Source organism: Mobula hypostoma, chromosome 23 (genome assembly GCF_963921235.1).
Source record: "Mobula hypostoma chromosome 23, sMobHyp1.1, whole genome shotgun sequence".
Classification (NCBI taxonomy): domain Eukaryota; kingdom Metazoa; phylum Chordata; class Chondrichthyes; order Myliobatiformes; family Myliobatidae; genus Mobula; species Mobula hypostoma.
The window spans coordinates 18,155,286-18,183,263 of record NC_086119.1 but is presented as its reverse complement, the minus strand read 5'-3'; the positions used below and the strand labels follow the sequence as shown (position 1 = coordinate 18,183,263).

General features: G+C 44.0%; 1 long non-coding RNA gene across 3 annotated transcripts in view; it reads right to left on the bottom strand.

Annotated features, from left to right (window-relative positions):
- LOC134337048 (uncharacterized) overlaps positions 1-27,978 on the bottom strand; it is a 102,486-nt gene that overhangs the window by 22,943 nt on the left and 51,565 nt on the right. For 2 of the 3 annotated variants that reach the window (XR_010015922.1, XR_010015923.1), the window contains exon 3: positions 11,177-11,327. This is a non-coding gene — a long non-coding RNA (uncharacterized LOC134337048). The remainder of the gene's footprint in view (positions 1-11,176; positions 11,328-27,978) is intronic. The other variant, XR_010015924.1, reaches the window with a different exon arrangement.

The window sequence follows — 27,978 nt, the reverse complement described above, 5'->3', positions numbered from 1 at the left end:
AGAGCAGCTTGTATTAGAGCCTACCAGGGAGAAGGCAATTCTGGATTTAGTGTTGTGTAATGAGCCAGATTTGATAAGGGTACTCGAGGTAAAGCAGCCATTAGGAGGTAGTGACCATAATATGATAAGTTTTAATCTACAATTTGAGAGGGAGAAGGGAAGATCGGAAGTGTCAGTATTACAGTTGAACAAACGGGACTATGGACCCATGAGGGAGGAGCTGGCCAAAGTTGACTGGAAAGATACCCTAGCAGGGATGACAGTGGAACAACAATGGCAGGTATCTCTGGGAATAATACAGAAGGTGCAGGATCCGTTCATTCCAAAGAGGAAGAAAGATTCTAAGGGGAGTAAGGGGCGACCGTGGATGACAAGTGAAGTCAAGGACAGTATAAAAATAAAAGAGAGGAAGCATAACATAGCAAGGATGAGTGGGAAGCCAGAGGATTGAGAGACTTTTAAGGAGCAACAGAAGATAACTAAAAAGGCAATACGGGGGGAAAAGGTGAGGTACGAAGGTAAGCTAGCCAAGAATATAAAGGAGGATAGTAAAAGCTTCTTTAGGTATGTGAAGAGGAAAAAATTAGTTAAGACCAAAGTTGGGCCCCTTGAAGACAGAAACGGGTGAAATTATTATGGGGAACAAAGAAATGGCAGACGAGCTGAACAGGTACTTTGGATCTGACTTCCCTAGGGAAGACACAAACAACCTCCCAGATGTAATAGTGGCCAGAGGACCTAGGGTAACAGAGGAACTGAAGGAACTTCGCATCAGGCACAAAATGGTGTTGGGTAAACTGATGGTACCAAAGGTTGATAAATCCTCAGGGCCTGATGGTCTGCATCCCAGGGTACTTAAGGAGGTGGCTCTAGAAATCTTGGGCGCATTGGTAATCACTTTCCAATGTTCTATAGATTCAGGATCAGTTCCTGCGGATTGGAGGGTAGCTAATGTTATCCCACTTTTTAAGAAAGGAGGGAGAGAGAAAACAGGCAATTATAGACCAGTTAGTCTGACATCAGTGGTGGGGAAGATGCAGGAATCAATTATAAAAGATGAAATAGCGGCATATTTGGATAGCAGTGGCAGGATAGGTCCAAATCAGTATGGACTTACGAAGCGGAAATCATGCTTGACTAATCTTCTGGAATTTTTTGAGAATGTAACTATGAAAATAGACATGGGAAAGCCGGTGGATGTAGTGTACCTGGACTTTCAGAAAGCCTCTGATAAGGTCCCACATAGGAGGTTAGTGGGCAAAATTAGAGCAAATGATATTCGGGGTAGGTTACTGACATGGATAGAAAATTGGTTGGCAGACAGGAAACAAAGAGTAGGGATTAATGGGTTCTTTTCAGAATGGCAGGCAGTGACTAGTGGGGTACCGCAAGGCTCGGTGCTGGGACCGCAGCTATTTACAATATACATTAATGATTTAGATGAAGGGATTAAAAGTAACATTAGCAAATTTGCAGATGACACAAAGCTGGGTGGCAGTGTGAAATGTGAGGAGGATGTTATAAGAATGCAGGGTGACTTGGACAGGTTGGGTGAGTGGGCAGATGCATGGCAGATGCAGTTTAATGTGGATAAATGTGAGGTTATCCACTTTGCTGGCAAGAACAGGAAGGCAGATTACTATCTGAATGGTGTCAAGTTAGGAAAAGGGGAGGTACAACGAGATCTAGGTGTCCTTGTCCATCAGTCACTGAAAGTAAGCATGCAGTGAAGAAAGCTAATGGCATGTTGGCCTTCATAACAAGGGGAGTTGAGTATAGGAGCAAAGAGGTCCTTCTGCAGTTGTACAAGGCCCTGGTGAGACCACACCTGGAGTACTGTGTACAGTTTTGATCTCCAAATTTGAGGAAGGACATTCTAGCTATTGAGGGAGTGCAGTGTAGGTTCACAAGGTTAATTCCCGGGATTGTGGGACTGTCATATGTTGAAAGATTGGAGCGACTGGGCTTGTATACACTGGAATTTAGAAGGATGAGAGGGGATCTGATTGAAACATATAAGATTATTAAGAGATTGGACAAGCTGGAGGCAGGAAACATGTTCCCAATGTTGGGGGAGTCTAGAACCAGAGGCCACAGTTTAAGAATAAGAGGTAGACCATTTAGAAATGAGTTGAGGAAAAACTTTTTCACACAGAGGGTTGTGGTTCTGTGAAATGCTCTGCCTCAGAAGGCAGTGGAGGCCAATTCTCTGGATTCTTTGAAGAAAGAGTTAGATAGAGCTCTTAAAGATAGCGGAGTCAAGGGATATGGGGATAAGGCAGGATCTGGATACTGATTGTGGATGATCAGCCATGATCACAGTGAATGGCGGTGCTGGCTCAAAGGGCTGAATGGCCTACTCCTGCACCTATTGTCTATCGTCTATTGACATGACATCAACCAATTCTCCATTGTCTATCCTGCTTGTTATTTCTTCAAAGAATTCCAACAGATTTGTCGGGCAAGACTTCCCCTTGAGGAAACCATGCTGATTATGGCTTATTTTATCATGTGCCTCCAAGTACCCCAAAACCACATCCTTACAATTAACTCTATCATTTTCCCAACCACTTGAGGTCAGAATAACTGGCCTATAGTTTCCTTTTTTCTGCCTCTCTCCCTTTTCTGCAGCCTTTACAGATCCTTTGACTCATACACTACGATTCCTCTGTTCCTTGCTACATCCAAGAGCCTTACCTTTTGTAATGCATATCATTGCCTTATTATTTATCTTCCACAAAATTGAATGCTTCACATCATTCAGGTTCCATCTGTCACTACTCTGTATGTCTTCCCAATTCATCAATATAATTTTGTAGCTGAAGGCTACCCTCTTCACGATTAACAACACCCCGTGATAATGACACCATTAAAGACCCATGTGTGTGCCTGAATGTGTATGAGTCTGTTTTAAGCTCCCCTCTAAAAAACAGCAAATTTAATTTCCTGCGCACATCACTTTTTATCCCATTGAAAGGTATGTTTCCCACATTGAAACCTATGTGCACATTAGAATTCTGAATGCACCCATCGCGTCTTGAAATCTCTCTATTTTACCGTGTGTATTGGCTTGTTGCCAAGTTAATTCTGTTTATTGAAACGGAGCATGTTTTGGCAAGGTAGTGTGGTGTGTATTTTACTGAAGAGACAGAAGTCTGCTCTCTGTGGTAGTGAGCATGAGGGTTACCTCATTTTAATCCCTGCATCTCATTTACAACAACCACAAGATGGGTGCGAAAAGAATGGCAAGGATTTAAGAGCACGGTCACAGCACTAGTATACACATATGCATATATACTTATAAATATATATTTCAGTTGTTACGGCCCGCACAGACCCCTGATTTCAACGTCATTAAGGCTGTCTGGAATTAACGATTAACTGGAGAGACAGAAGCAAACGAGACAGCCAAAGTCTGCAGAAGAACTGTGGCCAGTTCTCCAAGACACTTGAAACAATCTACCAGCCGAACTGCATGAGGGTGTACCTAGGGGAATTAATGCAATTTTAAAGGCAAAGGGTGATCACAGCAAATATTGATTTGATTCAGTTTTTCACTCTTTACTGCTCTTTACAGTAATATTTTGATATTTAGAAACTTTTCATTTCATTATCTTTGAAAGTATCTTCGTTTTACAGACTTATTTTTACATGTGCCCCAAGCCTGATTTATACTTCTGCATCAACTCGAAGCCGTAACCTATGAGCATTGTGAGTGTTTATACTTGTGCGTTGGTGTGTCGGCGTCACTCTGCAATTCGCGCGTGTCACGCATGCGCGCACACCTGCCTGTGCAAGCCTTCCTGGTCATGGTAGTCTTTCTCGGGGTAAGCAAGAAGCGAGCGTCTTTTTTTGTAAAAGCAAAATGTGCCCTCCATAATTTTGGAAGTCTGTAAAGCTTTCTGGAAACCATTGCAGCCAGAGTTCCTTCCCTGTCCTTCAGTCGCCCAATGGGAAGCTATTGTAGCGTAGGAGGAAATGCGATGCTACCAAGCGGACCAATCACAGCTGTTGCGTTCTGCGTTGCCGCGACACGCAGTTACATTTTGGGAGAGGTGCCCATCAGGCTACAGCGTAGGGATCCGCATCAGCTCTGCGTAGGGTTTGCGGCGACACAGTACTTACGGTGAGGAGTTAACACAGAAGTATAAATCGGGCTTAAGACTTCTGCACCTCTGCACAGGACTGTGTGTGTGTTAATTGAATTTATATATGTGTGTGTATTGAGCAGAATCTGATCAGAATGAGGTTTATTATCATATATGTAAATCAATGATGTGAAACTTGTTTTGAGGCAAAGCCATCAATTACAAAAGGAAATATTACAGTAAAAATTCGGAGTATGTAAACGTGTGTTTGCCAGTGCGTGTTGGAGGGTGGTGGTTAGGAGCCACAACCTGCTCTTCGACCTGTAAGCTAGGTTTTCCGAGGCTGACCGACTGGTACATGCGATCCAATACACCCATTTTGTGATGTTTTCACAGTTTAATTTCAGCCCAGTTTTTCCTCCATGAATCCCCACATTTTAAACAGCATGACACACAAACTTTCAGCCCGGTGCAGCCCCAGCACCTTTGCCTCTCAAGTTCAAAGTAACTTTATTCTCAAAGTACACTATGTCATCGTCTACTACACTGGCATTCATTTGCTTGCAGGCATTCACAGTAAAACAAAGAAATACAATAAAATCAATGAAAAACTACAAACAAAACTGACGACCAATGTGCAAAGTAAGACAAACTGTGCAAATACAGTAAATAAACAAATAATTCTGAAAACGTGAGTAGTAGAGTCCTTGAAACTGAGTTCATAGGTTGTGCAATCAGTTCAAGCTTGAGGTTATTCACGTGGGTTCAGGAACTTGATGGTTAATGGGTAATAACTGTTCCTGAACCTGGTGCTGTGAGATACAAGCCTCCTGTACCTCCTTCCCATTGGCAGCAATGAGAAGAGAGTGGAGCCTGTACGGTGGAGATCCTCGATGACGGATACTGCTTTCTTGTGGCAGCCCTCCTTGTAGATGTGTTCAGTGATAGGGAGGGCATTTCCTGTGATGGACTGGGCTGCATTCATCACTCCTTGAAGACTTCACCACTTTTTGTAGCTGTTCTGTTCTTGGGCATTGGTGTTTCCATACCCAGCCATGATGCATCCTGTCAGGATACTCTCCACTGTATGTCCTTAGAAGTTTTTCAAAGTTTTAGATGACCTGCCAAATCTGCATAAACTTCTACGAAAATAGAGCACTATTGTGCCTTCCTTGTAATGGCATTTGCACGCTATTCCCGGGACAGATCCTCTAATACGATAATACCGAGGAATTTAAAATTACTGACCCTCTCCACCTCTGATCTCCTAATGAGGACTGGCTCTTGGGCCTCTAGTTTCTTCCTCCTGTAGTCGATGATCAGCTCTTTGGTTTTGCTGACGCTGAGTGAGAGGTGGTTGCTGTGTCATCAGTCAACTAGATTTTCAACTCACCTCCGTATGCCGATTTATCACCACCTCTGATTTGGCCAACAACAGCGGTGCTGTTAGCAGAACTTAAAAATGGCATCGGAGCTGTACTTAGCCTCACAGTCATAAGTATAAAGCAGTTAGAGCAGGGGGCTGAGCACACAGCCTTGCGGTGCACCTGCGCTGATGTTGTTGTCAGTCCGAAACGACTAGAGCCTGCAAGTGTAGCAAATGAGGATCCAGGTGCACAGGGAGCTTGGTGGCCAGTTTCAGAATCAAGATCAGGTTTACTGTTGCCAGTATCATGAAATCATGCCATCATGAAATTTTTTTGTTATGCGGCAGCAGAACATTGCAATACATTAAAACTGAATTACAGTAAATATATAATAACTACACTTAAAAAGGTTCAAAGGTTCAAAAGTCCAATTTAGTGTCAGAGAAATGTAGACAATATACATCCTGAAATGCTTTTTCTTCACAAACATCCTCGAAAACAGAGAAGTGCCCCAAAGAATGAACGACAGGTAAACGTAAGAGACCCAAAGCCCCCCCAGCTCCCCTCCCTCCCGCGTGTAAGCGTCAGCGAGCAACAATCTCCCCTCCCCCCACCAGCAAAAAAAAAGCAAGCATCAGCACCGCCACCAAGCACTCAGGCGTGAGCAAAGCAATAGCAAAGACACAGATTTGCGGTTACCCCGAAGACTTCACATTTCATCTGGCATTTGACATTTCACAGATTCTCCCTTTCCCTAATAAGGGAGAAAAAGTTGTCTCCGTTTTCTCAGCGAGCGGGGAGACATAACAAACAACTCGCTGGTTTACGATGTTAAAAGTCCATTACGCACTTTTCTTGAGCCCTGTGCCTGAAGATCGCAAAGATTCCGGGTCTTTGGGCCCACAGCAGTAGATTTTCCAACCCCCCCCCCCAAGTGAGATATTGCTCATGGGTTCAATGTGCATTCAGAAATCGGACGGCAGAGGGGAATAAGCTGGTTCTGAATCACTGAGTGTGTGCCTTCAGGGTTCTATACCTCCTACCTGATGGTAGCAATGAGAAGAGGGTGATGGGGATCCTTAATAATGGATGATTATTACAGTGGGATGATCGTATTGAATGCTGAGCTGTAGTCAATGACAAACAGTGTGATGCACACATCTCCACTGTAATATCACTCAGCCACAACAATTCCAGTAACCATTAACTCTTAGAGAAATATTAAATCTTGGAATAATTTTATTTCATTTGGCTTCCCCAGCACAGTTTCCAATGAATGTTAAAGCCAGCATCAACCAGCCCTGATTCAATGTGGCCTAAATGGGCTCTCGTCACTCCCCTGGCAACAACCCCTCCATTCATGAACTGCACAGTCCAGACAAGAACTGGATTTCCCTGATGCAGTCGTCTCTTCAGAATTCACAGCCACTTGAACCTGATTAACAATAGCCACACTTGAACAGGGAAATCTGGGATTAACCAAGTCAAGACCAGTTTATTGTCTTGTGCTCAAGTATGGTACGGTACAGGAACAAGGAAATAAATGCTTCCAGCAGCAGCACAGGCATGTAGATTCTGAAAACAAAAATTATAGGTGCGTTATACAAGACAGTGAAGGGGGAAAAAGAACAGTGAGAAACAGGACGTTAGTGTATAAACAGAGACGGGTCTATGGTAGTGCAAGATCTGGTGCGTACTGCTTAGAATCAGGTTTATTCTCACTAATGTACAGTATATGTATGTAATGTATATAATCTTATCATCTATATAGAAATGAGACAATGTTTCTCCAAACCAGGGTGTAAAGCACAGTAGCACACACAATACACATAACACAATAACTTATGAAGGTAAGGATAAAATCTACAGATAAATCACACATAAATAACAAACTAAGATGCATTAATATTAAATATTGAAAGGTACGGAACAGGGTAACCAGTGACACTTCGACGGCGATGCAGCAGAGAGCTCAGAGGCCCACTGGCCTGGGGGAACAACTGTTTCCTCATCTTGACCATTCTTGTTTTTTGTATCAGAGTCTCCTGCCTAATGGTAGAAAGTCGGAGAGGATGCTGGATGGGTGGGTGGGATTCTTAATAATACCAAGGGCCCTGTGTACACAACACTCCTGATAAATGTCCCCAGTGGATGGTAGAGAGACCCCTGTGATCCCTCTCGGACTTCTGGTCCAACACTCAGCTGCTCCCATACCAGATGGATATGCAACTTGTCAGGATGCCCTCAATGGTGCCCCTATAAAATGCAGTATGCAGTTAAGAAGGAGGGGGTGGGGGAGCCTTGCTTGCTTCAATCTCCTTAGCAAGTGGAGGTGCTGCTGTGCCTTCTTGTTCAGGGAGGTGGTATTAAGGGACCAAGTGAGGTCATCTGTAATGTGCACTCCCAAGAACTTGGTGCACTTAACTCTCTCCACCGAGGAGCCATGTATTTTCAGAGGGGGACCATTCATCTGCACCATCCCGAAGACCACAATGATCTCCTTGGTCTTCTCCATGTTCTAGATTAGGATGTTCTTCTCGCACCAATTCAGCAGCCGCTCCACCCCCTCTCTGTACTCCGTCTCATCGTCGTCGTTGGTGAGGCCAGCCGCTGTTGTGCCATCAGCAAACCTGATGACGCGGTTTGAAACAATACCTTGTTGCCCTGCTGCTTTATATCGCTCACGCTTCGATTTTTGCTTCAGCAGGAGTTGGATAGGAAAGGCAAATGGGAATCAGCATAGATAGGCAATACAGAGTGACAGGAGTCTAAAGACTCTACATTTCCCAAACCCTTTAGTTCTTGTTAATCTCCCCACTCTAATCCTCAGGGACCCGGCTCTCTTTACCGGCAAGACAGCACTCCACTGTGCCACATTACTGGCTCCAGACCATTCCCAGCACTAAGCCTAGTATCACTTGACGTGATTCCACCAGCAGAGGTACTCAGGAAATTCGCATTTCCCCACAGATGTGCTAAAGATGGATTTAGCAGACTAGCGATGCTCAACTCTAAACCAGAGCCTGTCACATATTACAAGCTCTTCTGATGACGAGTGAAAGAGACCTTCCTAACGTCAGCCCACTTTCAACTTGTGATAGCAAAAGTATCTTCGAAAATGTGACAGGCAACAACTACCTGATCACTATCTACAAGGCTCACTATCGGATCAGATAGTCTGGCTCCAGGGAGCTCCACTATTCATAAAGAGAGGGGGGAAAAATTCTAATAAGTTTGTGGTATTTCTCCTGAAATCTGATGTGGCCTATTACTTTTTTCAACTTTTAATAAATAAGCCAGACCTTTATGTTTCATTGATAAATGAAAATTATAACAGAGGCAGCATAATGACTTTCCTTAAATGAGCTTTCAGAACACACTACCCTGGGGCGCTATCTTTCTCATATTACCACTAATATCCTCTAATACATAGAAAGTCATTAATAATAATGCTTTACAAAATGATGATCCCATTTCAATTATATCACATGGTTCGTCATGTCAAATGATAGCAATTGTGACAGCGTCTTTGTTTCTATTAGAACGTGAAGTTTCAGTAAAATTAAGACAATATTGGAATGCTAGGCATCAGCTTTCAGCTGAAGGGTGACGGCAGGTATCCCTGGAGTCTGCCAGTGTTGGGGGGTGGGGGGGGGACTGTCACTTCTTGTGAGGGGACAGAGACAGGGCACATGTTAAACTGCTTGAAAGAGCCACCAGGTGTGAACGGGCTCAGTGGCAAATAGATATTGCAGAAGGGTGACACGGTTACTACAATGTTTTACAGTGCAGGCAACCCCGGTTCAATTCCCGCCACCGTCTCTAAGGAGTTAGTCCATTCTCTCCGTGACCGCGTGGATTTCCACCGGGTGTTCCGGTTTCCTCCCACAGTCCAAAGACGTACCGGTTGGTAGGCTAATTGGTCGTTGTAAATTGTTCTGTGATTAGGTTAGGATTAACTCAGGGGATCACTGGGTGGTGTGGCTCGAAGGGCCAGAATGCCCTATCCTGCACTGTATCGCAATAAATAAGTTTTAAAAAGATCCCTCTGGCTATCCATCCCATAGGATGATGATGGTTCCTTTCAGTCAGTTACTGGGGTTGATCCCGCTCCTCAGAAAGGAACAGCGTGTGCGTGAGTGGAGTTTAGGTGAGTAGGGGGTTGCACAGGTCCAGACCCACCCTCTCGACATCCCCTCCCGGATCCAGCGGCATGGTGGGGTCCAAGACGTCTGGGGAAGGTTCTGTTGCAGTGAATGGCCAGACCAAGCTTCGATGCAAGGGATGCCCTTTCCGCGCTTCACGGCACGTGTTTGCTAGATGGCCGTTCACCCTACGAGAGGGTTCATCCGCCCTTTGACAGGTGTTGTTTTTCGTCCTGCAGGGTGTCTAGCCACCCTCTTCACCAGGCAAGCCTGGTGGGGGAGCCGGTTTAGTCGCTGACCACCCGACCATGAGACAGGTAGTACTGGGTTACATGGTACCAGTAGCACTCAGGCCACTGACATGACCTGAAAAACATAGAGGTGTATAAGATGATAAGAGATAGATAGAGTGGACAGGCAGTGCCCTTTTCCCCAGGGTGACAACGGCTGACACAACAGGGCATCATTTTAAGGTGATTGGAGGAAAGTATGGGGGGGGGATGTCAGAAGTAGGTTTTTTAACAGGGTGGTAGGTGCATGGAATGTGCTGTCAGAGTCAGATATATTACTGTTTTATTTATAAAATTTATTATCAACATACGTATATGTCACCATATACTACCTTGAGTTTCATTTTCTTGCAGGCATTCACAGGAAAATAAAGAACTAACAGTGGAACGAATGAAAAAGTATACATAAACTAAGACAGAGAAACAAGCAATGTGCACTTTATCCACACCGGTTCAGGAGCCTGGATCGTAGGGCAAGGGCATTAGAGTTGTTAAGGAGACTCTTGGACAGACACGTGGATGAAAAACATTTGAGAGCTGTGCGGGACAGAACGGTAGGTTGATCTTGGAGGGGGTTAAAGGGTCAGCACAATACCATACCGTGCCGTACTGTTCGATGTTCTATGTGAGACAGAACTTAATGATCGTAATCACTGCTGCAAAGAACCACGTCATGTTGTCATTGCCCATCCTCTGTGGCCAAAGATTTGGATTAGCTGAAGTACCCCCAAACAACAGGAATTCTGCAGATGCTGGAAATTCAAGCAACACACATCAAAGTTGCTGGTGAACACAGCAGGCCAGGCAGCATCTGTAATTAAACGCGTTTAAATTACAGATGCTGCCTGGCCTGCTGCGTTCACCAGCAACTTTGATGTGTGTTGCTTGAATTTCCAGCATCTGCAGAATTCCTGTTGTTTGCATTTAAATTACAGATGCTGCCTGGCCTGCTGCGTTCACCAGCAACTTTGATGTGTGTTGCTTGAATTTCCAGCATCTGCAGAATTCCTGTTGTTTGCGTTTAAATTACAGATGCTGCCTGGCCTGCTGCGTTCACCAGCAACTTTGATGTGTGTTGCTTGAAGTACCCCCATTTTGTTTTGTGTTTGTTAGCAAGCTATTAGGGAGGATGGAAACCTTTGACAGTGAAAAAGCAGCCGCAGAGGACTTTTATTAGCTGTAGACAGGAAGCATCCCTCTCTCCTTCATCTTTGAGTTACTGTTAAGTGATGCAATTAATCCTCATCTTCTTTCTCACCTTACAGTATCTGCTTTAGCCATCTTACCTCACAGTATCTGCTTTAGCCATCTCACCTCAAACCCTGAAGCCAAAATCATACCGATGGAGGGCTTTTCTATCCTTTCCTTTCGACACAGGTGTATCGGCCGTTACTTCTAGCATCGATGTCCACGTTCCATGACCGGTACCTGTAACAGCTGGACACAAGGAAGGGCAGAAGAAAATGACAGTATTGTGAGACGAATAAAAACTTGGGATTTTATTTCGCTCTTTTCACATAGAACACTACCGCACAGTACAGGCCCTTCAGCCCGCAATGTTGTGCCGACCTTTTAATCTACTCTAAGATCAATCTAACCCTTCTCTCCTACATAGTCCTCCATTTTTATATCATCCGTGTGCCTATCTAGGAGTCTCTTAAATGCCCATAAAGTGTCTGCTTCTCCAACCAACCCTGTTAGGGTGTTCCACGCACTCACCCCTCTGAGTTACTTCTAACATTAATGTTCTAACATTCCTTCTGATGTTAAACTCTGATAATGAGAAGACAGCCACGGAGGATTGGTATTAGTTGTAGACACACTCTGACACGAAGCATACTTCACTCCTTCATCCTTGACTTCCTGATGGCATTAATCTTATCTTTCTCATGTAACATTACCTGCTTTAGCCATCTCACTTCAAACCCTGATGCCAAAATCCTATTGATGCAGGGCTTTTCAATCCTTTAACGCAGGTGTATTGGCCATTACTTCTGCTCCCTACCGACCCAATTTCCGTCCAAGATACAGAAGCGTGATAGAGATAAAACTGGGCACAGCGTCTCGGGAGGAGAGGGACAGAATTCACCAGGACCGAGTCTCGGCCGGAAACGTCGACTGTTTACCCTTGTCCATCGATACTGCAGCACTTGGAGCCTTCCCTGATGGTGGAGATCAGCTAAATGGGTCCTCTCAGATTTGAGGCTTGCTTCACTTTCTAGTGACCAGAACTGGGTGCAATATGCAAGGTGTGGCCAGATAAGAGCTTAATTCGCCCATTGTCACCGGCAGCTGAGGCCAACACACTTAGTGTAAGACATACTGATAATAACCCTCTTCATTCCCCCATTCACATTGCACCTTAATTTGGACACTCACACACTTCCCACTAAAATATTCTTTAAACATATTAAAGGCAGCAAAGCCTTCATTTTGTGCATTTGATGATTATCTCTGGTGCCTTATCAAAAGAAAAAAAGATAAAAGATTTGCTTTATTTATCACGTACGTTGGAACATACAGTGAAATGTGTTGTTTTGTCTCCTTTAATCAGTTTTAAAAGCCTTCATCATAAGCACTATCATCTCATTTCATTATCCATTATTCATTCCGTTATCACCTCTGATGCCTTATCGAAAGAAAATGATGAAGATGAGCTTTATTTATCATGTGTACATCAAAACACACTGAAATGCGTCAATGACCAACTCAGTCCGAGGAGGTTCTGGAGGGCAGCCTGCAAGTCTCGCCAACGTCGCGTGCTCACATTTTACTAACCACTGTGCCTTTGGAATATGGTAAGAAACTGGAGCACCCAGAGGAAACCAACGCAGTCACGGCAGGAAAAGGTACAAACACCTTACACACAGTAGCGGGAATTGAACCGTGACCACAAGCGCTGTCAAGTCTAACAGCAGCCGCTATCATAGATTTGCATTTGTTAGCATCTGGAAGTGTGTTCTTCTAAAACCCAACTCCACTGCAGCAGTACTTCCTAACCCTTGTATTCCAGCCTAATAGCAAAGTCCAACATATCATTTCAACAGTTCATTTATTATCAAAATATACAACTCTGAAATTCTTCTTCTCCAGATAGCCATGAAACCAAGAAAGAAAAGAAAGGCAGCATAATCATCAACCCAAAAAAATCCCCCCCCACAAAAAAAAACAAACGAAACAGAACAGGCATAGCGACCCCCCCCCACCGAATCCCCCTCCCCACACAAAAAACAAGCAAAACAGAACATGCACATCAACCCCCACACAAAAAAAGAACTGAGAAAGTTTGGGCGAAAAACATAGAATATAAAAAAAACTGTAAGACTGAAAAAAGTCTATAGTCCAAGTCCATATCCAAGACGCAGAAAACCTGGGTAACATTCTCCAGGCACAGCGGCAGGCTCTCCCCTTTCTGATAGTAGAGCAATCCTCAGCAATCAAAAGGCAGGCAGCCAGTGCTCACCTTCCACATCCCGCCTCAATATTTCAATCTCCCACATCGCTTTAATCGACACACAATGGAAGCTTTAATTAGCGAAATGGAATCAAACATCGGCTCACGCCCCATCCCACAGCCTGCCCGCCATTGGGTTCAGGCACGCCGCCTCTGTCTCCCGGAGTCCTCTCATAGACTGCAGTGCGCTGAAGCACCCAAACGATCTCCAAACTTCCTCATTCACCTCGACCTCCCTTGTCGGTTTAATCGGCGAACAATGGAAGCTTTAATTGGCAAGATGGAGTCGAACATTGGCTTGTACCTCATCCCATGACCTGCCCACCATGAGGCTCGTGTCTGCTGCTTCTGCCTTCCGGAATTGCTTTGGAGACTGCAGAGCAATGGAACACCGAAACAATCTCCAAACAGCAAATCACAAGCTCCAACAGTTCCAGAATCACATCCAAGATGATAAACAAACATAAAAGACGTGAAATATATGGTTTTGTGATCTATCCAGAAGACGTCGACTGAAGGAGCATTGAACACAGGCGCCATCTTGACCAGAAGTCTCCTTATTCGGTCTATTAAGTGATGCAATCATACAGTACAGAGAAAGGCTCTTCAGACCAGTTGGTCTCATCCAGCCAAGATCCCCATCTAAACTAATCCCACTTGCCTGTCTTTGTCTTTAAAGTCCTGAGGCTTGATCGATTTAAATGCCAGGCCGAATAGAGGCAGTGGGGCCCAGGCTGAGAGCGTATCGAAGCAGCAATGCTGGGTCTGAGAGCGAGGAACAACATGCTCTGTCTCAGAAGGCAGTGGAGGCCAATTCTCTGGATGCTTTCAAGAAAGAGTTAGATAGAGCTCTTAATGATAGCGGAGTCAAGGGATTTGGGAAGAAGGCAGGAACGGGGTACTGATTGTGGATGATCAGCCATGATCACAGTGGTGCTGGCTCGAAGGGCCTAATGGCCTACTGCTGCACCTATTGTCTGTTGTCTATTGACTGGCTTCATGGATGTGGACTCACTTCCGTGACCTTCAGTTCTGAATGTTAGTTGCTTACTTTTACTGTTTACATGATTTGTTTTTTTCTTGACCGTGCTTGACAGTCTTTTTTAAATGGGTTCTACTGGGTTTTTAAATGGATTCTTTTGGGTTTCTTTGTTTTGTGACTGCCTGTAAGGAGACCAATCTCAAGGTTGTATAATGTATGCATACTTTGTTCTTTAGCCGTTCATGGTGAGCGGTGCGTGCGTGTGCCATTTCTTCATCATCCCGCATGGAGTGTTTTGTCATTGCCAGATGTCTATTTTACCCAACATCGTGCTCAGAATCAAACCCTTTCCACCCATGTGATATCTTTACGAGTTGCCTCTACTACTTGTCCCACTGATGCACAAACCGGATCAAATTACATTAGATTCCCACCACCCCTTTCCTCACACTAATTCTCAAATAATTAAGCATTGGTTTTAAACTAGAACTGGTGGGATACTGATGAGATCAAAACCCACTTCTGTTTTGTAGCAACTTTCTTTTCCCACCCCTTCAATATGGAATCAGGCACAGTATAAAATGGGATAGAGGTGGAAAGAAGGGCTGAACAGCAGTCAACCTCACTGTCGTCTCCAGCTACAATTAAAATGAACTTCTGATTGTTTTTACCCTCATCTAGATAGTCTTTTATCAGTTCATAAGATCTACCCTGAGGCCAAACAGTTTTGAGATGAATTAATGCTGTTTCATTGCCTCTGATAATCAGTAAGTGTTTGAAATTATTCTGCACAATCTTACGATGGTGGCAATAAATGTGATGGTATATCAAGTTCTCTTATCTATTCTTTAATTTTAATCTCCTTCATTAACACAGCAGACGGAGAGACTTCAAACAGGGACATTCTGACATCTTACTATAAAACAACTTTTGTTCAGTCTTGAAGCTCAAAAATGTTGGCAATAACTTTTGCATCTTTTATGTAGGACACTGTAACAAAGAAAATCATCCAGCAATCTATCTTTTCTCAATAAGGGTGTGAAGTCTAACCAAGTGTTGATATTGTCAAGGTTAGACTATCAGATGCAATTGGATTTTTTCAGAGTCAGAGAGAAATAAGCTCTTTGGTATAACCCATCCATACCAACCATGGTCCCACCAAGCTGGTTCCATTTGCTAGTCGTGTTTGGCCCATATTTCTCTAAATCCCTCTGTCATCTATTTATCCAAATGTATTTTACATGTTTTCCATGAATGGAGGCACAATGCACGGAACAGAAAAAGCTGCAGACCCAGCCAGCTCCATCTTGTGCACAAGTCTCCTTGCCATCGACGATATCTTCAATCGGCGATGCCTCAAGAAGGCGGTATCTATCATTAGGAGCCCTCATCCTCCAGAACACGACCTCTTCTCGCTGCTACCATCAGGGACGAGATGCAGGAGCCTGAAGGCCCAGAATCAACATTTTAAGATCAGCTTCTTCCCCTCTGCATCAGATTTCTGAATGGACCACAAGTCCGTGAGCATTACCTTAACCTTTGCTCTCTTCTTGAACTACCTATTTATTTTTTATGTTTCTTGTTGTAATTTACAATTATAACTTGTAATTTTTATGTATGCACTGTACTGCTGCAACAAAATAGAAATGTCACAGCATAATAAACCGGATTCTGATTCTGACACGTTAGGAGTGTACCACCTCTAATGAATCTTCTGACAGCTCATTCCATATATGCAGCACCCTCTGCGGGAAGAAGTTACCCCTCAGATCCCTTTTAAAACTTCCCTCTTACTTTACAACTATGCCCTCAGTTTTATTACCCCTTCCCAGTGGAGGGGAGAGGAGTAAACTGCATGTGTTCCCCTTATCTATACCCCTCATGATTTTATACACCTCTCTAGGGTCACCCTTCCATTTCCTACATTCCAAGCAAAAAAGTCCTGGCCGGTCCAACGTCTCTCTGTAATTCACTCCCTGAACTCCTGACAGTATCCTTGTAAATCTTCTCTGCACTCTTTCCAGTTTAATGACAACTTCCCTATAACAAGGTGACCAAAGCTGTACAAAATCCTCCAAGTGTGGTCTTGCCAACGTCTAGTACAATTAAACATGATAATGTCACAACTCCTATACCCACTTCCCTGGTTGACGAAGGTCAGCCTATCAAACGCCTTCAAATGTCTACCTTTGATGTCACTTTCAGCAAATTACGTGTGTTGTGCATAGGGTGAACTCAGTTCATATTGCATCTACAGTCTGCCACCTTTAATTTACACTTAGATGAACCCTTCAGGCGCCACCCACATGGGTGCTTCACATCATATACAAGCTAACATGTTTAATCTCCAGAACAGAGAGACTCCTAGGTCCATGATCCATAATTAGAGAGGGTTCAAAGGAGGTTCACAAAAATGATTTCATAATTGAAAGCCATGTCACATGAAGAGCATCTGATGCTTCTGGGCCTGTACTCACTGGAATTCAGAAGAATGAGGGGTGACCCCATTGAAACCTATCAAATTTTGAAAGGTCTCAATAGAGTCGATGTGGAGAGGATGTTTCCTATGGTGGGGGAGTCTAAGACCAGACCTCACAGCCTCAGAACAGAGGGGCATCTTTTAGAATGGAGACGAGGAGGGATCTCTTTAGCCAGAGGGTAGAGAATCTGTAGAACTTGTTGCCACAGGCAGCTCTGGAGGCCAAGTCATTGGGTATATTTAAGGCAGAGGTTGATAGTTTCTTGATTAGAGAGGGCATGAAGGGACTTGGGGAGAAGGCAGGAGAATGTGTCTGAGAGGGAAAATTGGATCAGCCATGATGAAATGGTGAAGCAGACTCGATGGGCCAAATGGTTTAATTCTGCTCCTATATCTTATGGTCTTATAACATTCCCCAGGGCCAAATCAGTCACTGTATAAATCCTACTGTGGACCAATTTAACAAAACAGAACACATCTTATCAGAAGGATGTACCCAGATTGCATAGCATTCAAGATGAAAAGGAAAGGTTTTCTCCCTGGTGAGCTGCCAGGTTTAGCAATTTATATCCTCCTATTATTAATGTTATTAATTTATGCATAATCTGAAGGAAGTGTTAAATATTGCATTCACATCAATCTGCTGAACACTTATAACGTACAATTTTTCAACATCTTAATATGAATTTTTATGTGTCTTCTAAGATTAAAATGCAAATATTCTTTCCTTGATGTCACTTGGAAAATGCGTTGTAAAAGAGTTGAAATTATGTTCTAGTTAGGCGCAAGCAATCTAACAAAAGCCCAGTTCAGACTGTGGTGCACCAAACTCCATAACATGGAGGAAGTTCAGTGATGTCCAACTGAAGGTTACAACAAATTGGAACGGTTTTAATCGTCCAGTAGAAGTGTAGAGCTGTGACAGCACGGAAGATGATCATTTTTCCTATTGAGTCTACAGAGCAGAGGTTCCAACCATTTTCCACAGTATACCTTGGACCGATTCCAATTAAGGTGTCCGTAGACCTCAAGCTGGGAACCCCTGATATAGAGGTTACTGGGAGAGAAGTATCATCAGTTCTGTCTTTTCTCTTTAAATATTTTCTTCCATCATTTTTCTCTTCCTTCCTTGCACTATTTATTTTTATTGGAGCTTATAGTAATTTGCTATGCCTGTGCTGTTCAGCTGCCACAAAACAAACAAATTTCACAACTTAAGGTCAGTGACGACAAACCTGATTATGATCCTCCTGCGAGTTATACGAGCTACCTCCTATACCTGATAAAGTGGCTAGTCAGTGTATGTCTGTGGTCTTCTGCGGCTGTAGTCCGTCCACTTCAAGGTTACAATGGGTGGTGCGTTCAGAGATGCCCTTCTACTCACCACTGTTGTAACGTGTGGTTACTTCAGTTACTGTCGCCTTCCTGTCAGCTTGAACCAGTCTGGTCATTCTCCTCAGACCTCTCTCATTAAGAAGGCACTTTCACCCACAGAACTGCCACTCAGTGGATTTTTTTTTTGATTTCTGTACATGCCAGAGACTGTTGTGCATGAAAACCCCAGGAAGCGAGCAGTTTCTGAGAAACTCAAGCCAATAATCATTCCACAGTCAAAAATCACATTTCGTCCCCATTCTGATGTTCGATCTGAACCTCTTGACCATGCCTGCATGCTCTTATGCGTTGAGTTGCTGCTACATGATTGGCGGGATAAATATTTGTCTAACCAGGATGTACAGAAAGAGGTACAGAAGCCTGAAAGCTCACACTCAGTGATTCAGGAACAGCTTCTTCCCCTCTGTCATCCGATTCCTAAATGGAAATTGAACCCATGAATACTACCTCACTACTTCTTTATTTCTTTTTTTTACCATTTATTTAACTATTTTTAGACTGTAATTCACATTTTTTCTATTATTATGTTTTGCATTGTACTGCTGCTCCAAAGATTATAGATTTCACAACATGTGTCAGTGATATTAAACCTGATTTTGATTCTGGTTTGCATTCTGAGTGGGTCTACTTAACAAAGTGGCCACTGAGTGTGTTCTCGCTCAAATGTTATCCATTTCAACTTTGAACAATCTAATCGGTTCTGTTTCCGCTACCCTACAGCTGAGGCTACCTTTTTATTCTTATATCCTTTTTGGCCACAGTATACACCCTCACCTTTGAACCATCTGTTAAACCGGGGAAAAGTTTCCTCTATTTAGCAATCTGAAACTTACAGTAGGTGCAAATTGGTTCAGTAATATGAGCCAAGGGCTTGTTTCTTCCCAAACTTATTGTGAATAAGTTTGCATACAATCCAGAGTGGTAACTAAACAAAAAGGGAATTGTTTCCACAGTGTCACGGTAGCACTGAGGTTAGTGTAAAGCCATTATTGTGCCAGTAAGCCCCCCCCCCCCCACACCCTGATTGGGTTCAATTCCCGCTGCTTCCTGTGAGGAATTTGTGCGTTCTCCTCTTGACCACCAATGTTTCCTTCAGGTGCCCTGGTTTCCTCCCACATTCCAAAGACATACGGTAATGTTAGGGTGAGTGAATTGTGGCAAAGCTATGTTAGCACCAGAAGCATGGCAACCTTTACAGGTCACCAAGCAGAACCCTCACCAATTTCATTTATGATTATGATTATGAGGACACACAGTCCTCTTTTATTGTCATTTAGTAATGCACGCATTAAGAAATGATAAAAATGTTTTTCCAGAATGATATCACAAAAACACATGACAAACCGACTTAAAAACAACAGTGCAAAGCAATACCGTAACTTGATAAGAACAGACCATGGCACAGTAAAAATCTCAAAGTCTCTCGAAAGTCCCATCATTTCACGCAGACGGTAAACCTCCAGCACCGCCAACTTGCCGATGCAGCATCCCGGAAGCATCCGACCACAGTCCAACTCCGAGTCCGTCCGAAAACTCCAAGCCTCCGACCACCTATTCAACACCGAGCACCGAGCACCATCTCTGCCGAGCGCTTCGACCCCGGCCCCGGCAACAGGCGATAAACAAAGCCGAGGATTTGGGGCCTTCCCCTCTGGAGATTCTCAGTTGCTCAATAGCAGCGATAGCGAAGCGGGCATTTCAGAAGATACTCCAGATGTTCCTCCGTGCTTCTCACGGCTGTCTCCATCAAATCCGGATTGTGCACGGCACCCCTAGTTACACATATCGATATCATTCGGAACGGCCGTGTGCGCTGCATCACACCGCCATCTTCTCCTCCCTCCATTTGACGCAATTGATGCATTTCACTGTACCGTTCGATGTATAAGTAAGGCTACTCTTTAGAATTCTGAAGTTCAAGCAGCAACACGTTAGCTGGGGTATGAAATAAGGGTGGTGTCTGATGGGTTCATCCAAGTTCAAGCAGGGGAACTGCAGATGCAATGTGAGTTCCATTTATCCGAATCATATGTGACAGGTGTAAAATATCCTTCAAATCCATTGCACCAATCGGAGAATATCTTAGTATTGCAAAAGATAAAAGAAAGCGATTGAATGCATGCTTTGCATTTTCCGCATGAAGGTGAGGATTAGTTAGAGGAACTGAAAGCAAACAAGCCTCCTGGGACTGAGGGTTGACACTCTGTAAAACCGTGGGAGTCCTGGGACGAAACTTGTGGAGAATTAGCTCTCCTTCTCACAAAGCATTTCATGCTCAAACAATCCACCAAGACGAAACTTCAGCTCACCTCTACCCTTAAGTTGTTAGATTGTTAGATAAATTAGAGAAATAGTTAGATTGACGTCCTTTATCATCAGCCTCCCTCAAGAAAAAAAGTATTTCCATATCCACTCCATCAGGTGTGCCATGCTAACACAAAAGAACCACTCTCGTACCAATCGAATTACATTCATGCACACTAGGGCATTTTTGGAAACTTACACCAAAAATGCTTATGGCTATTAACAGTGATTTATGAAGCCTTCCAATTAACATACCTTCTGAAACACTGGGTCCCTTTCTAGACATCATTCAGGAATAAAAATGGGAATTTTTTCTTGTGACTTTATGGACATTGATAAATGATTGTCATTTTCAGTATGGATGTCTTATCAAAAATTAATAACCTTAAAAGTCACGCAGCAATGTAATGTAATTAGGATGACATTGTAGCTATGAGCTGCCCCCTCACAGCTCCAATGACCAGAGTTTAATCCCGACCTCCAGTGCTGTTTGTGCAGAGTTTGCAAATACTACGTGGATGCTCTGGTACGCGGATGGCATGGTAGTGTAGTCATTGGGGCATCACCTTGCAATGCCAAGTTCATTTCCTGCCGCTGTCTGTACAGAGTTTGTACATTCTCCCCATGACCATGTGGGTTTCCTCCCGCACTTCAAAGACGTATGGTTAGGATTAGTGAGTTGAGAGCATGCTATGTAAGCATGGAGACTCTTGCGGGCTGCCCAACACAACCCTGGCTGATTAGATTTGATGCATGCAGTGCATTTCCCTGTATATTTCAACATACATGTGTGACGGGGTCCTGAATTACCCCTATGAACTGTGCTTTTGAAAAGAGAGGGAGAATGGTATTTAACACCGACATCTTGTTTTGAAAAGAGAGAGAGAAAGAAAGAGAGAGAAAGACGAAGACAGCTTTGAGATGGTGTTATGAGCCCCTAAGGTTCATATTTCCTGTGGACTGTCACTTTAAGGCACGAGGAGGAACTGAGACTAACTTTTCTGCTGAGTTCGGAGAGAGAGAGAGCACCCAGCAGCTCGTAAGTTGCTATGGTGACTGAGGGCGGCATTATTTGATGGACAATCAATGTTATAGTTTCTCTGGAGTGTGTTTATACTTTCACCAAGGACATTGCCTGCTAGTGCATTCTTACACAGACAGAGATGGGAGGAGTTATTTGAATGACAGTTGGTACTCAGTCCGGTGAGATAAACAGGAGGTCAGATGTTAGACCTGCCGCACATGTCTTTGGACACTGAATGAGCTTTGTTGTGCCCACAGAAAACGTGGGTTTTTGGAGGATCGATCAGGCGGATTAATCAGTGGCTCTTACAGTGTGAAAAGGGAGTGACCGGTGGGGAGTTGTCCATGTGTCCACCCTTGCCTGAGTTGATAATTCCACCACAGAAAAATGGTCCCCTTTGTTGAAGTCACAGTCAGTGACTTTTAAAGGATTTCGGAGGACAACGGGAAGGTCGATGGTGTCAGCTCACCTGAAGACTCAAATCTCTCCCTCTCTCTCTCTCCATCACTACTCAACTCAACACCATGAACTGAACTGAACTTTACTCATCATCATAAGACTATCTATTTACCCCTAGACTTGAAGAAGCTTGGTTTTTCATATATATATTCCACACTTACTTATATATAATCATTGCTAACCTGTTTGATTTATCTACATTTATATTACTGTATTGTGTAGTTACTAATAAGTAATACTAGTTAACAGCAATACTGGACTCCAAAGTGTTTTCCATTTCTGCTGGTTCTTTTAAACCGTCACGAGGTAGGTGACACATGTAACAAATAAAACGAATCTCTTTCACATCCCAAAAAGTTGTAATTCGGTGCCAGAAGCATACCAGCACTTGTGGGCTGCCCAGCATAATACTCGCTGATTTAATTTGATTTAATGTAAACGATTCCATCTTCCTGCTGCCTGAACAGTGCTCACCCACATCTCCTCCATTCCCTGGACATCCTGGCCCACCTCATCTTCCCACTGAGAGAGATGATTTTGTCCTTACCTACCACTCCACGAGACTCCAAATCCAACACGTCATCTCCAAGGGAATCCTACCATCGAACACATCTTTACCTCCTTCCCCACTCTCCGTTTTCCACAGGGATAACTCCCTCTGTGATTCGTTTGTCCATTCATCCCTCCCTACTAATATCCTCTCTGGCACCTATCCCTGCTAGTGGCCAAAGTGCTACACCTGCTCATTCACCTCCTTCCTCACCTCCATTCAGGGCCCCAAGCAGTCCTTCCAGGTGAGGCAACACTTCACCTGTGAATCTGCTGGGGTTGCCTGTTGTGTCTGGTGCTTCAGATGTGGCCTCTTCTACACTGGTGAGAACCATCGTAAATTGGGGTACCACTTCATCAAGCACCACAATCCATCTGCTAAAAACAGAACTTCCCTACCTTTTAATTCTGATACCCATTCCTGGTCCAACATGTCCGTCCACGGCCTTCACTTGTGCCATGATGAGGCCACCCTCAGGGTGGAGGAGCAACACCTTATATTCCATCTGGGTAGCCTCCAACCTGATGACATGAATATCGATTTCTCCTTCCAGTTAACTAAAATTACCTGACCCTCCCCTCGTCTTCACTTCCCCACTCTGGCCTCTTATCTTTTCTCCCCTGCCTATCAGCTTCCCCTGGATCCCCTCCTCCTTCCCTTTCTCCTATGGTCCACTCGCCTGTCCTACCAGATTCCTTCCTCTCCAGCCCTTGACCTTTCCCACCCACCTGGCTTCACCTATCTCCGTCTAGCTAGCCTCCTTCCCCTCCCCCTACTTTTCTATTCTGGCATCTTCCCCCTTCTTTTCCAGTCCTGATGAAGGGTCTCGGCCCGAAACATCAACTGATTATTCATTTCCATTGATGCTGCCTGACCTGTTGCATTCCTCCAGCATTTTGTGTGTGTTGTTCTGTATTTCCAGCGTCTGCAGAATCTCTTGTGTTTATATTTTACTGTATGTTTTGATGTGCTTGTAAGTCTTTAATAACATTGAGATAATTTTGTTAGAAATTTCACAAAATAAGTTAAAAATAATGAAAATACAGTGGGTCCACCAGCTGCCTCGGCTATTGGCAATGCTCAGGAATCCTTAGGAAAGCCGGATTCTTTAGTAAGGAATGGGTTGTGACATCAGTAGCTGTTAAAGGTGAGGGAGAGTGAAGGCACCTTTTACTGACTGTGCCAAAAACAAAAAAAAATCCAGCGAATGGATTTAACACGACGTTTTCGCTCACAGAACAACCACGCGCTGGATTTTTTTTGTTTTCAGCACCACTCTTTGTAAACTCCAGAGTCTGTTGTGCATAAAAATCCCAGGAGATCAGCAGTTTCTGAGAGACTCAAATCACCCTGGGTGGCACCTAATTAATTAGCTTGTTTATTTCAGCTTTTTTCTTGAAGAAGTGCCGAATGCGTTTCAGAGCGCTCCAGCTACCACTGCACCTCTGATAAAAAGTAAGTAAATAACATTCAGAACTAACATTCATGAAAGTGAGTTCACACCCACGAAGCCAGTCACAGCCAATCCGGGAGCCCATTAGTTGCAGGCCACTGCCTCAGTTCAGCGCAGAGACAAGTAAAACTCTCCGAGCAGCGAGCTGAACACTGGCCCATCTCTCACCTCTGGCCCTGACACCCTAACCTTTTCAATCTAACCCAGCACTTAATTCAACCAAACTTTGCTCATTTCTCATTCTTAGCCCCAGGCCCTGCTGCTTTGATATACTCTTGTGCCTGGGCCCTCAGTTTGGTCTGTACCTGATCTTTCCAATCTGGTCCAGTGCTTAAATGAATTACTTTTTGATTGCTGTCCTTGTGTCTCAGTGATCAGACGTTGACACACAGACGAAGGAGTTTGATGCTAACTTTCTTTCGGTTACACTGGACGGCAAAGATTTTGTTTGCTGAATACTCTTGGATGCATATCATGGATTTTGGGCTGTCAATCATGAAAATCACCAAGAACTTTCACAATAATGCATCATTTTTAAAGATCATCTATGTTCAGTTCATAATTCACATCAATTAAAATGTTGCCCACAAGGTAAGCTGAAAAGTTTTCTATCTTATCCAGACATGCCTGGGCATCCTTAGGCACAGCAGATGCTGCATGGCAGGACAGGTTTTAGAAAGGATATAAATTTCCGTGAAGGATTTCAATATTTGAGACAACTGTTTCCTAGAATAACTGATGCCAAGATTAAGGAAGGCATTTTTGTTGGTCCACACATCAAACAGGTCATCAATGACAGGTAATTTGAAGAACTTCTAGTGGGACTGGAGAAAATCGCATGGAAGGCATTCAAGGACGTTGCTGAAAATTTTCTTGGCAATTACAGAGCACCAAACTACGTGTAGCTGGTTGACAGCATGCTTCAAGCATACAAGACCATGAAGTGCAGCATGTCACTAAAGATTCATTGTCTGCATTCCCATTTAGAGTTCTCCCCTGCAAATCTTGGCACTGTCAGTGATGAGCACGGTGAAATGTTTCGCCAGGATATTGCGGTCATGGAGAAACAGTATCTGGGCAGCTGGAATCCATCAATACTGGCAGATTATTGTTGGACACTTAAGTGAAAAGCCTCAGAAAGTGAGCACAAATGAAAAAGGTCAACAAGACATTTTTAGCTTAGTTGAACAATTGCAAAGCATCAGCACCGTTATGCAATTAAGCACATTAAAATCAATAAAAGTTAATTTCTTGCTTCTCCAAATTCATATGTGATTCAAGTAGTCTGAAATTATATGTGTTCAGCTTCAAGCAGTCTATCATAAACTATAAAAAAATTCTGAAGAAGCAACACTTTTGAAAAAAAATTGTTGTCCAGTGTTATATTCCATTCTTTTGATTGTACATATAGATCGTAAGATGGAAAACATTTTGTCCCAACAATTGATGAGGCAATTTATCCTTCCTATGCGTAGTCAGTCACAATTACGTAATCAGTTCAATTTTCTTATTTTTACCTTTTGCTTCAGCTAGCTCTTCCATTGTGAATGCCAATGCTATTTCTGCACTGTCAACCGTTCCAGTGCACTGTGTGAAAATGGGCCTCTATTTCTAAATCTCGTACATTTAATCTTGTTTCTCCAACCGCTTTTTCTCCATCTTTCAGCTCCTGGAAGCAATCTGCTCGTGTCTGCACAGCTATCACATTCTTCTTCTCCCTTTCATTCATCTCTTGAGTGGCTGCTTTATCTCCTACTGGTATGGAACTGTTCTCAGCTACTGCTGGCAAATAAATTGTGCTAAGTATCATCACCGGCGTTTTATGTAAAATCAAATCAATTCTTCAAAATGGAGGGTGAAATCACTCAGTACAGCAACCAGGAGTCAAGGTTTCAAAAAATATACATTTTAAACTAGCTCCCATAAGCTCAACTATCTATTGCGAGTGCCAGGCTGTGAAGCAAATAGAATAAGGCCGTATGAGAGACCATTCAGCCCATCAAGTCTGCTCTGCCATTCCATCACGGCTGATTCATTATCTCTCTCAACCCCATTTCCCTGCCTTCTTCCCGTAAACTTTGACGCCCTTCCTAATCAAGAATCTAATGCAAGAAAACCCACAGGTGCTGGAAATACAAAGCAACACATCACAAAATGCTGGAGGAACTCAGCAGCCAGGCAGCGCTTATGGGAAAGATTAAACTGTCGACGTTTCTAGCCAAGACGCTTCATCAGGGCAGGAAAGGAAGGACAGAGAAAGAAGGCAAGGGGAGGTGAGGGAGAAGTATAAGGTGGCAGGTGATAGGGGAAACTGGGAGAGAGGGAGAGGGTGATGTAAAGAGCGGGGATAAAAAGGCTGGAGAAGGTGGAATCTGATAGGAGAGGGTAGAAGGCCATAGAAGAAAGGGAAGAAGGAGGACCATCAGAGGGAGGTGATGGGCAGGTAAGGTGAAAAATGGGGAATGGAGAAGGAGAGGAAATGGGGGGGCAATTGCCGGAAGTTCAAGAAATCACTGTTCATTCCATTGAAGATTGAAAGCCCCTTCAACATGAGTGTGGTCTCATCATGACACTAGAGGAGCCCATGGACTGACATGACAGAATGGGAATGGGAAGTAGAATTAAAGTGGGTAGCCACCGGGAGATCCCGCTTTTTGTGATGGATGGAGTGAAGGTGCTCAGCGAAGCAGTCTCCCAATCTACTCAACGACATACATGAGGCCACACCGGGAGCACCAGATACAGCAGGTGACCGAACAGACTCACAGGTGAAGTGTCACCTCACCTGGAAGGACTGTTTGGGGCCCTGAGTGGTAGTGAGGGAGGAGGTATAGGGGCAGGTGTGACACTTGTTCTACTTGCAAGGATAAGAGCCTGGAGGAATGAGTAGACATGGGAGTCATGTACGGAGCAGTCCCTGTGGAATGTGGGGGGGGGTGTAGGGAAAGATGAGTGTGGTGGTGGGATCCCATTGGAGGTGGCAGAAGTTACGGAGAATTATGTGCTGGATGTGGAGGCAGTGGTAGGTGAGGACTAGAGGAACCCTATCCCGGGTGTGGCGGCAGGAGGGTGGAGTGAGGGTAGATGTGCATGAAATGGAAGAGATGCATGTGAGAGCAGCGTTGATGGCGGAGGAAGGGAAGTCCCTTTCTTTGAAGAAGGAGGACATCTCAGTTGTTCCAGAATGAAAAGCCTCATCTTGAGAGCATATGTAGTATAGAAGGGAATGACACTTTTACAACTGACAGGGTGGAAGAGGTGTAGTCCAGATAGCTGTTAGAGCCAGTGTGTTTATAAGAGATATCAGTAGATAAACTGTCTCCAAAGATGGCAAAGGAGAGATAAAGAAAGGGGAGGGAGGTGTCAGAAAAGGACCAAGTAAATTAGAGAGCAGGGTGGAAATTGGAGACAAAGTTAATGAAATTGACGAGCTCAGCACGGGTGCAGGAAGCCAAACCAATGTAGTCATCAATATTGCATAGGAAGTGTTGGGGAGCGATGCTGGTATGTCAAGCACCTATCAACTGAGGCTTTAAATATACCCAATGACTTGGCCTCCACGGCCATCTGTGACAACGAATTCCACCGATTCACCACTCTCGGGCTATAGAAATTTCTCATCTCTGTTCTAAAGGTCCAGCCTTCTATACTGAGGCTGAGCTCTCTGGTCCTAGACTCCTCTACTATGGGAAACATCCTCTCCACATCCGCTATGTCTAGGTCTTTCAATATTCGATGGGTTTCAAGAAGATCCACCCACCCCCATTCTTCTAAACTCCAACGAGTACAGGCCCACAGCCATCAATCTTCCAAGCAGCCTGCAGATAACGACAGCTTCTTTAGCATTTCTGGTCACTTCTACTCAATGTTGTACTCGGTACATCCTGTCACTGCCCAGAGTGTGTACTATACAAACACCTGTCCAGCAGACGTGCACAAACACCCAGCTCATGCGATACTTCAGCACGTGGAGAGGAACAGAAAATGC